The 9,818-nt window shown below is 41.3% G+C and overlaps 1 pseudogene; it reads left to right on the top strand.

Moving 5' to 3' along the window:
* The first annotated feature begins 2,129 nt into the window (after positions 1-2,129).
* LOC132229266 (DNA helicase MCM9-like) lies at positions 2,130-3,553 on the top strand (annotated as a pseudogene).
* Positions 3,554-9,818: the final 6,265 nt, after the last annotated feature.

The raw sequence follows: 9,818 nt of genomic DNA, 5'->3' as shown, positions 1-9,818 counted from the left end.
GGACATGCATATTTGTCTGGAATAAGTTGGGGAGGGGAACCTGGTAATTTTTTATTTCCATTTGAGTTGTGACTAGACTCTGCACTGTTGTGTGAAATTAAAGCGCAGACAGATTTATTGGGTAGTGTGACCAGTTTTCTACTTGAGTAACCCAGGGTTTGACTTGCACAAAATCCTATACAAAACCCGGGCTGGATTCTTAGTGGATGACTCATGGACTCCATTCTAGCAGAGCAGAAAAGGACATTGAGTATGCCCTCTTTTTACTTGAGGACATTGAGACCCAGGAGCGACATTAGGGACGGAATTAGGAGTGTAATTCAGGTCTATGGACACCCGGATCAAGTACTGTTTTTCTAAAAAGTGATACCAAACTATTTTAGTAATGGCTTGACTATCTTCATTCAATTTTTCTTCCTGTAATTTGCCCAACTGATCCTCAGAATTGAAGGTCTGGTGTTTGGTCATGATTTTTTCCTGATACATTGCCAGATTATGGTTGCTAACACACTATCTAGAATGTTTGCACCCATCCTATATAATAAAAGGGTAATATGCAAATCAACTGAATGGTGGAATGACCAGTCGCTATGATGTGCACTGACCACTAGGGGGCAGACGCTCGATGCAGGAGCTTCCCCCTGGTAGTCAGTGCACTCCCACAGGGGGAGCACAGCTCAGCCAGAAGTCGGCTCACAGCTGGCAAGTGCAGCAGCAGTGGCAGAGAGGCTCAGACTCCGGGGGGGGGGGGGGGGGGGGGGTTGGAGGGAGGGGAATGTCCAAGCAGGCCTAAGCTGGCAGGCGGGCATCCCCCCCCCCCCGGGGTCCTGGACTTTGAGAGGGTTCAGGCTGGGTAAGGGGACCCCCCTCCCCCCTCCACACACACACACACACACACACACACACACACACACACACACTGCACAAATGTTGTGCACCTGGCCTCTAGTATTTCATATATGAGATTAGGCTATGGTTTTCTGTTTTTGTACTACTATTTTTCACCAATTCTGTGATACCTATTTTTTCATGTTTCAGTATCTTTGCAATCATGATGCAGCTGACAATTGCTGTCAGCCAGACCTGAGTCTCACTGTAGCTGTGGTAGCCCGTGCCTGTTAAACTTGTCTGAAACCTTCCACTGACACCTGCAGAAGAGCATGGAAGTTATGGCATCAAAATTTACTGTGTGAACGTCAGCAGTTTGGAGAGAAAAAAAACCACAAAAACCCCTACAGACAATAATGGACCTGCTTGCAGGAAAAGCAGTATTCTTAATGCTTTTGTGGCACAGAGGACAATGTTATATGGAAAAACACAGACATCAGCTTTGAATTGAAAAGTGATTCAGAAGAGCTTCAGAATGAATATGAAGTTTTCTTTTTTTAAATGAATGCACAAGAGTAATAGAAGATAATCTTTTAAAATAAGCCTAAAGCAGTGCTTTCACGAAATATAAAATAAAAATTGTAAGTGCTAAGAAAGTATTTTTGTAATGATACATAACACAATGTGAATTTTCAATCATTGGCGTCTTAGGTCGGATGAAAAGTGTCAACTATATCAAGCTTTGTTATTAAACCTTAAAATGAATTGAAGCGAGTCTGATTTTTTCCTTTAGGCTTTGAGCATTTAAAGTAACATCAGGCCCCCCCAAAATAAAAAATAAAGTAACAGCAGGCCCTAGCCGGGTCGGCTCAGCGGGTAGAACATGGGCCTGTGGATCACAGGCTCCCAGGTTCAATTCCGGTCAAGGGCAAGAGCGCGTTTCTGGGTTAGGGGCTTCTCCCCGCCTGCCCTGGTCAGGGCTCCTGCAGGAGGTAACCGCAATGACGTGTTTCTCTCTCTAAAATCAATGGGGAGGCGCGCCCCCTCCCCTCCCCACCTGGAAGAGCCGCCTGAGCTGCGAAGTTGGGCCCAACCCCCAGCGGAGCGGCTCCTCGCGTAGCGCGTTTGCCTCCCCCCCTCCCCCCGCCGGGTTCGCGGCCCTCCCCGCCCCCCACCCCCGCTCCCGCCCCCGCCCCCGCAGGCCTCCCCGCGCTCCTGGGCCCGAGGCATGACCCCACCGCCGGCGGAGCTCCCCGTGCCCCTGCGCCTCGGGAGAGCGCACCCCCGAGTGGCTTCTGACACTGCGTATTCGCCCGCACCTACATTCAAGATGACTAGTGATCGAATTGCACTGGTTGGTCAAGATATTCTTTTAATCCTGAAGGAAAGAGATGAAGATGCTCATTACCCAGTTGTGGTTAGTGCCATGACCCTTTTTGAGACCGACATGGAAACTGGGGAGTATTTCAATGCATTCCCCAATGAAGTACTAACTGTTCTTGATAACTCACTGCGAAGATCAGCCATGACGATTCTCGAGTCCCTTTTTCAGCCCGAGGGGGTCTCCCTGAAGCAGAATCTTCATGCCAGGATATCAGGTTTGCCCGTTTGCCCTGAGCTGGTGAGTTTTTATCTGTCACTGGGACCGTGATTCGAACAAGTCTGGTAAAGATCCTGGAGTGTGGACGGGATTACATGTGTAACAAATGCAAGTATGTATTTGTGGTCAGGGCTGACTTTGAGCAGTATTATACCTTCTGCCGGCCCTCCTCATGCCCCAGCTTGGAGAGCTGTGATTCTTCAAAATTCACTTGCCTCTCAGACTTACCTTCATCTCCAACCAAGTGAAGAGATGATCAGGAAATCAAAATTCAGGAACAGGTTCAAGGGCTGGCTATTGGAAGTATTCCACGATCCATGAAGGTTATCCTAGGACAGTGATGATGAACCTTTTGAGCTCGGCATGTCAGCATTTTGAAAAACCCTAACTTAACTCTGGTGCCGTGTCACATATAGAAATTTTTTGATCTTTGCAACCATAGTAAAACTAAGATTTATATTTTTGATATTTATTTTATATATTTAAATGCCATTTAACAAAGAAAAATCAACCAAAAAAATGAGTTCGTGTGTCACCTCTGACACGCGTGTCATAGGTTCACCATCACTGTCCTAGGAGATGACTTAGTAGACACTTGCAAATCTGGTGATGACCTCAGTATGTATGGGGTTGTAATGCAACGGTGGAAGCCCTTTCAGCGAGATGTGCGCTGTGAAGTGGAGATGGTCCTGAAAGCCAATTATGTCCAAGTAAACAATGAGCAGTCTGCAGGGATCATCATGGATGAGGAGGTCCGAAAGGAATTTGGAGATTTGGGGGAACACTATTAACAGTGATTCCTTTGCAGGAAGGAATGAAATATTGGCCAGTTTATGCCCTCAAGTTTTCAGGATGTATCTAGTAGAGCTGCTGTGGCCTTGGCACTGGCTGGTGGGATTCGAAGGACTGATGCTGCAGGAACACGAGTCAGAGCTGAGCCTCATCTTTTATTGGGTGGGGGGGATCCTGGCACAGGGAAATCTCAATTCCTCAAATATGCAGCAAAGATTACACCAAGATCTGTGCTCCCCACAGGAATTGGATCTACCAAGTGCAGGTATTTTACATGACCATTTCATTTAATGTCACTACAGAAACTAATACAATGGGTTTTTTCTTATTAAAAAGTACCTACAATAGGATAAATTTCAAGCTAATTTCCGAGTTACTGTCAAAAATGGAAGGGCATATGTAGCATTTCTTTCGTAGCTCTTATGAAAATATTTTCAAAGCTCCACCATTACTTATTTTCCAAAAACGTAGTCTATATATCTTTTTGCATCTTAGTTTTGAATGATGCTATTCACTTTTCTCATTATCTAGTGATTATCTTCATACATACTTAATGCATGAAAAACTTATGTATTACCTGGCATTGTTTGAGGACCCAGAGAGCAGAACATGGAAACAAATTAAATAGGAAGGTAAAAAAAATAAAAATCAATGGGGAAAAAAATCCTTGGGTGAGGATTAAAAAATAAACTAAAGATCAACTAACACTAGCTGTGAACCCAAGTCATCCTAAGGTCTTTTCCCATGCAAGGTTTTTAAGTATCATTTCAAGTTTCTTATACATTGGTCTATTCCTATTTTTCTTATTTCAGGATCCATTTTTGTAAATTGTATTTCTACTAGGAAATCACCCATTTTCTTTAGAATTCCAATTTCCTGCCACAGATTCCTCTATCCTTTTAATTTCTACTTGTAGGTTTCTACAGAATCCATAATTTTTTAAATTTTTGCTCAGTTTTTTCTTAATCAGGGCATATTTTATTAATCTTTTTCAAAGGAGGGCATTTGTATTTATTTGTACTTTCTGCTTCTTTTCTATTACATTCATTTCAGCTTTCATCTTAATTTCCGCTTCCTAATTTCTTTCAGTTTGCTACTTTTTTTCTAACTTCTTAAGGTAAAAACTAACTTTATTTTTGACATTATCTTCTTTAATAATGAAAACATTTAAGTTATATACTTCCTTTTGAGTACAGTTTCCTCTGTGAAATTTTGGTTTTGGTAAAAAATGGTTTTTTTATTGCTTTATAGATATTTTATAATTTTGTTTTGATTTCTTCTGTGTATGGTTTATGGTCTTCTTTACACTATTTTTAACTTTATTGGATTAAGATAGGAGAATGTGGCTTTTACAATCTGTTAAGTTTTTCTTTGTGGTCAAATATGACTGATTTTTGTAAATATTCTATGGGTACCAAAAATGTTTTATTATTATTTGTTTGAGAGCTATTAGATTCTATACATAGCTATTACATCAGTTTAATTATTGTATTATTTAATTCCTATGTCATCCTATATTTGTTATATACCAGATTTGTCCAATTCTGAAATAAAATAGTAGTCTTCCACTATAATTGCATTTTATCAAATTCTTTTTATACTTATAATCTTTGCCTTAATATTAACTGTTACGTTGTTTTGGTATATACACTTACACATTCTCAGTGTATGATTATCTATCTTTTTATATTTTATCTGTAAATCTTTGTCCTTATATTGATCTATTTACTCTAAGTTTTATTGCTCACTACCAATTCCTTCCTTCTTTATCATATCACACTATTATAGTTAAGCTGTTGTTGGGCTACAGCCTCTTCTGAAGTATTTTCTTTAATTGAAAAACAAAGGTGTTAGTGTCTGACTTCTTACAAATCTGCAAGTATCTTGCTTTTCTCGTGACAACTGAATGATGTCTCAGCTGGTCACAGAATTCTTGTGTAGCAGTCCTTTTCTATCAGGGTCTGAAAATACTATATGCTTTCACTTATATGTGGAATCTAATGAACAAACAAAATAGAAACAAACTTGTAGATTCAGAGAACAAATTGATGGTTGCCAGGTGGGAGGGGGGTTGGAGGACTGGGTGAAAAAGGTGAAGAGGTTAAGTACAGATTGCCAGTTATAAAAACAATCACGGAGATGTAAAGTAAAACATAGGGAATATAGTCAATATTGTAATGACTATGCATGGTGTCAGATGGATACCAGACTTATAGGGGTGATCACACTAGAAGTTATATAAATGTCTAATCAATATGTAGTACACCTGAAATGAATGTAATATTGTATATCAACTGTAATTGAAAAACAAAAAGTCTGCAGATGTTATTCTACTAACTTCTAGCTGCTGCTGATGCAGATAAGAGGTCTGATTCTGTTTGCTTGTTTAAATAAAAATGCAACTATTCGCCCAGCTGGCATGGCTCAGTGGTTGAGCATCGACCTATGAACCAGGAGGTCACGGTTCAATTCCCAGTCAGGGCACATGCATGGGTTGTGGGCTCAATTCCCAGTGTAGGGCATGCAGGAGGCAGCCAACCAATGATTCTCTCTCATAATTGATGTTTCTATCTATCTCTCCCTCTCCCTTCCTCTCTGAAATCAAGGGGAAAACATTTTTTTTTAAATGCAACTATTCTTTCCATATGGAAGCTTATAAAAATTTATTTTTTCCTTAGAGTCCAGGACTCTTAATATGGTATGCTAAGCCTCTTGGATCTATCTTCAAGTATCTTGTCTTTTCTCTTTTTTTCATGATTTCAATAGCTTTATATGTTCGCTATGTGCTTTGAGATATGTTCTCCATTTGATCTTCTAGCCCACTAATTTAGGTTTCTACAGTGACCATTCTTTTTGTTCATGCACAGAAATTAAATTGGAAAATCTCCCCCCCCACACACTCCTTTTCCTTCCCGTGCTCCCTTTCTTCTATTCTTTTTTCTTGGCTCCAGAGATCTTTCTGTTTTTCCTGCACTTTTATCTACTCTTGGCGTATGTTTTATCTATTCTGATTGATCTTCCTTTCTGCTTCTGAGCCCCTTTGTATATGTGATTTCCTTTGTTGCCTTAGTGGGGCTTGTGGTGTAACCTAGAGGCAGTAGTCACAGACATGGAGGAAGGCAAAATGACCTCTTCTTTGGACTCATTGTATAAAGGTAAGTTGTCCCCAAGACTTCTTTTGAAGCAGGCAGGAAAATACCCTGCTCCCCAGTTTGTGTAGATTCTCTCAGCCTGAGAGGCAGGGAGGACACAACCCACCATTCAGTTCCTTTCTGTCTTCCTGGGACCAGAAAAACGCCACACATTCATGGAGGGTTGAAATCAGCCTTTATTCTTAGCTCCCACAAATTCCCTGAAAGTCAAGTTTTCCCTGAGTTTTTTGGTTTGTTCTTGCCCGGGGCATTTCCAATAATGGTTTCTCTTGTAGTCTTTGGTAGGGGGATCCTGGCATCCTTTCTTCTCTCCAGGTTGTGTACAGAGCCCACAGTCTCACTTTCATTCTTATGTCCACAGGCTTTAGCTACCATTTGACAAAAGTTTGGAGTTGCTAGTTGGAGGGAAGGCAACTGAATTCAAATTGCCATCTTCAGTGTTTTAGTTCTCAACTACCTTACTAAGCCCTTGGGAGGCAAGGCTGACTACCCCTTTGTCCTCCATATCTAATCCTGTGACCTACACATCATTATTATAGTGAAGATTAAGAAAAAGAAGGAAGGGCCCTAGCTGGTTTGGCTCAGTGGATAGTGTCAGCCGCAGACTGGAGGGTCCCAGGTTCGATTCTGGTCAAGGGCATATGCCCAGGTTGCAGGCTCGATCCCTAGTGTGGGGTGTGCAGGAGGAAGCCCATCCATGATTCTAGCTCATCATTGATGTTTCTAGCTCTCTCTTCCTCTCCCTTTCTCTTTGAAATCAATAAAAATATATTAACAAGAAAGAAACAGAAGGGAGGAGAAGAAAAAGAGGAAGAAAGGAGGATGAGGAAAGCAAGAGAACTAGAGGAAAGCAGGACACCAGTGCCAACAATCTTCAGTGAAACAGCTGTCCTTTGAAGATTAGTTCTTAGTACCAAGGAATTTCCTTAAATCAGCATCTGCATCTAATATGACTTTCTCACCTTCCCAGCTGCCTAATTTTATGTGGGTGTGCACCATGGGGCCTGTATTTCTGGATCTGTTAGTATATAAGTGATTGCCTAATTTTGTCTTAGTGCTCACGATTGCACAAAGAAAAGAGGTTAGATGCTGGCTATCTGGGGCTGAAGGACACATATAGAAAAACCAGCCCTAGCCGGTTTGGCTCAATGGATAGAGTGCCGGCTGGTGGACTGAAGGGTCCCAGGTTTGATTCCAGTCAAGGGCACATGCCCTGGTTGTGGGCTCGATCCCCAGTAGGGGGCGTGCAGGAGGCAGCCAATCAATGATTCTCTTTCATCACTGATGTTTCTATCTCTCTCTCCCTCCCCCTTCCTCTCTGAAATCAATAAAAGTATATTTAAGAAAAAAAGAAAAACCACCCTCATTAGGGCAATAGGCTCATTAATGATAAGCAGATCCTTCTAAATCTTTTTTTTAAATATATTTTTATTGATTTCAGAGATGAAGGAAGAGAGAGAAAGAAATAGAAACACCAATGATGAGAGAGAATCATTGGTTGGCTGTTTCCTGCGTGCCCCACACTGGGGATTGAGCCCACAACCCGGGCATGTGCCCTGACTGGGAATCGAACCATGACCTCCTGGTTCATAGGTTGACACTCAACCACTGGGCCAAGCCGGTTGGACAAATCCTTCCAAATCATGATTTGAGAAATGAGACATCTGCTTTATGTCAGATCAACTACTTGACCTTTGCTCTAAGATGGCTTTGGCACTGTATTTCTCAAAGGAGAAAAAATCCATCCAATAACAGAGCCTAGCTCTGCCTGCAGTGTCACCTAACAGCTCATTTATTCCTCTCTGGGCCACATGCTCAGGTGACAGTGACAGGCACAGTCTGCTCTCTGTGCCCAATGGGTGTGCATATGTGTATATTTGCATGGGGTATCTGTGTGTATATATGTATGTGGGATTGCATAAGGATTTGGGCTTATGTGAATGTAAATAAAGATTTGACCCAGTTCAAGTTCCTTTCCTTAATAGAACCCTGAAGAGATTATGGTGCCCGAGAGTTCATAAGGATAACCAAAAATAAGTAAAAGAGTGAATCGTCTCTTTGGGATAAGTTTGTAACAATTAACATGTACATACATGTATGTGGAAATGTACAAATAATGAGCATATATAACTGCATGGTGGTTCAGGTATCAACCACCAACCTTCCTCACTAGGGCATCCATGGAACACTCAGCCAAGAGTGGCTGGGGAAGCATCTTGTGGACACATCAACTCCTTCATCTGTGTCCGTCTGCCTGCTTACTCGGGGTAAATTTGAAAGCTTCACTGTCAAGAATTCTCTTTTCTCAACTTATCACATCTTGAGGTCCACTTCTTATATTACTCGATTTATGTCTCAACTGTATAGAGCTGTGACCCTATTGTTCTCTCATTTTCCTCTTCCTAAAAGGTGTGGCACAAACACAAGGTAGAAACTGTTGGAAGTGTGACTCCCGTGTGTATTGACTTTCATAGTGGCAGAAGTTTGGGGTTGGGAGAAAGGACAAAGTACCAAGAGGAAGGGAGCAGTAACACTTTGCAGCCCAAGGCACAAAAACCATATAATGGGTAGTGCATACATGCATGCGTGTGTGTGTGCACATACACGCACTCACACAATACACTCTTACTAGTGTCACTGTGCCTCTCTGCTGACATCAATAATTTAAAAGTTGCCTCCATATCCAGTCTGTCTGGAAAAATCACAAGAAACTTAAGAACTATTCTCGCTAGTGGCAATTGTTAAACTTCAGAATTGCTGAAGAAATAAAAAATCTTCTTTGAGGTATTTGAAAATAGGATAGGTCTCACCCTGATGATTGAGTTGTCCTGTTACATAAAGTGGTGTGATAATGACTTCTCAAACTCTTGCTGCTAAATATTTGATTCTGAGATCACTTAGAACCAGAGAAAAATCCCAACAGCAGGCCAGGGTGAAAATGTAATTATAGTTACACCACAGCAAAAGTCACAGGCATCTAGTAATCATCTAAGTCACTCTTATCCATTGCTCAATTACACACATGCCTTCCTTTTATGAGAGGCTGTCCTCAGCAGAAATAAAAAGCAGATTGTTTCAAAGCTGCCATTGACGTGTCATCCCTTATAACAAACCCTGGGAAGGATATAAAGGGTAGAATTTTAATTGCAGATTCAGGGGTAAAGCTCTCACTACTCCACTAACTGCCCCTGGTTACACGTGCATTAGCTTTGGAGGAAAGATTAAAACACCCAGACAGAGTTGACTAAAAAGGGTGTGGTGTGTGATGCACGAATTTAGAAATATTTTAGAGCGACAAAAATAGAACTTTTAAGCACAGATAATTGTAGACTCTTAAAGTTAGGAAGAGCTTTGGAAGTCATTGTCAAGGTTACAAAGTTTAAAATTAACAATAAGGATAAAATTTTAAAATTGTAGAAGCTTTCTAGCTGTAACATAAGTTTACT

This window comes from Myotis daubentonii, chromosome 3, assembly GCF_963259705.1.
Source record: "Myotis daubentonii chromosome 3, mMyoDau2.1, whole genome shotgun sequence".
Taxonomy (NCBI): Eukaryota; Metazoa; Chordata; class Mammalia; order Chiroptera; family Vespertilionidae; genus Myotis; species Myotis daubentonii.
The sequence above is the reverse complement of the archived record's forward strand: the minus strand, read 5'-3'. Positions and strand labels throughout refer to the sequence as shown.